Below are 1,804 nucleotides of genomic sequence, written 5' to 3' on the forward strand. Positions count from 1 at the left end.
TAGGGAGAATAACATGGGGATCAGAACCGATCCCTGAAGAACAGTGGCCACAGCGTTCCTGATCGCACTGACATGTCTGCCGCACCTGACAGAGTACTGTCTCCCAGCCAGGAACGGGTCAGTCAGGCCCATTATGTGTCCTAAAATGTCTGACTCAGACACTGCGTAAATTAAGCCATCAAGCAAGACCTTATCAAACGCTTTCTCGATGTCGAGAAAGACCGCTCTTGTATTATGTTTTTTATCCCTCGCCGTGATACGTATTACACCATATGTAGGGATCGATGAAGGGCACTAGGTTCTGGACGGAAGCCAAACTGCTCAGGTGTGACTATGTTCTTGCCATGCAGGAATTTGGTGAGGTCTCTGTGGATGAGACTCTCCAGTACTTTGCCTAGAAGGCACAGGAGTGAAATGTATCTATAGATTTGGGGAAGGATTGGACTCTTATTTGGTTTAGGTGAGCTGAGTGTTTTTCCAGGCAGTAGTAAATATGTTAAGGAGAGCTATTGGTTGTGTACAATGGTGAGGTATGTCATTTCGGTAGGAGGTAGATGTTTTAGATGTAGGTTACTGACCTTGTCAGGACTGTGGGATTTGTTTTTTGCTGGTCATCTTATGTATGCACACACAAGGCTATCGAAAAGCGGCGTAAATTCTGTCTCTGACCTCTCTTGCTTCAACTGAACCACTCGTCCGACAATTATTTCTTCCTGCCTATCACTGTCGTCATCTTCGATAAGGTGAGTTCGGAATTGTAAATCGAGCCATTTTGCCAGTACCTCTGCTTTCTCTTCATCTTCATAAACTAGTCTATTTTATCCGCCGGCCGGGGTGGCCGAGCGGTTCAAGGCGCTACAGTTTGAAACCGTGTGACCGCTACGGTCGCAGGTTCGAATCCTGCCTCGGTCATGGATGTGTGTGATGTCCTTAGGTTGATTAGGTTTAAGTAGTTCTAAGTTCTAGGGGACTGATGGCGTCAGAAGTTAAGTCCCATAGTGCTCAGAACCATTTGAACCTATTTTATCCTCGGAGTGGCCTGTCTACCCTGGGAGTAGCCTTCTGCATTTTCATGATCCTCCATAATTGGTTCATAGCTCTTTCTGCGTTTCTAAGCCTTCATTCCAGCAGAGACCTCTGTGCTCTTGTAACCTTTCTTTCACTTGGGCTTCAAGCCGCCTAAGCACGACCATGTCTTCGACATTGACACATTCCAGGACAACCAGGTTGTAGATTGAGTCCGGCTCATAGTGGACTGTTGCTGCAGTCCTTTAAGGCAGGCCCTTGCACAGGGAGATATCCATGATTTATGTTTTAGGCTTGGTAGATGTGAGGGAATTCCCCAGGAGCGTTTACCCTCACGGGGGGAGGGTGGTGGGAGGGATTGCCCTCTGCAAACTCTCTCAGTCTCCGTCCACTGTCATATTCGGTATTACAACACCAGTCGCCATATATGGAGTTCAAGTCCTTTACTTTTATTACTCGCTCATTGTTGCCTACCAATCCATGAAGGTCCTGTTTGTGTATGTATACTTAGGGACGCCCGTAAGCTTACACTATTGCCATGGCATGATTCTCTACTTTTATTTATCTCCCGGCAGCCTCGACCGTAACCAGATGTGGCATATCGATCGTCCGGTGGCAAACCCTCCGTCTCACGAGGACGGAAACTCCTGCCGATCGACCCTATGTACCAAGTTATCTCGCATCTTGAATCGATCGGTCGGTGATAGATGCGTCTCCGGAATACAGGCGACATCCATGGCTTTCCTGTCTAGAAAGGACTGCAGCTGAATTATTTTGT

At 47.4% G+C, this 1,804-nt stretch overlaps 1 non-coding gene across 1 annotated transcript; it reads left to right on the forward strand.

The window, feature by feature from the left end:
- The first annotated feature begins 827 nt into the window (after positions 1-827).
- On the forward strand, positions 828-912 carry Trnas-uga (transfer RNA serine (anticodon UGA)). The gene has a single exon. It is a non-coding gene; the product is annotated as a tRNA-Ser (tRNA).
- The last annotated feature ends 892 nt before the right edge of the window (positions 913-1,804 follow it).

Source organism: Schistocerca serialis, chromosome 3, assembly GCF_023864345.2.
Source record: "Schistocerca serialis cubense isolate TAMUIC-IGC-003099 chromosome 3, iqSchSeri2.2, whole genome shotgun sequence".
In the NCBI taxonomy this organism is placed as follows: domain Eukaryota; kingdom Metazoa; phylum Arthropoda; class Insecta; order Orthoptera; family Acrididae; genus Schistocerca; species Schistocerca serialis.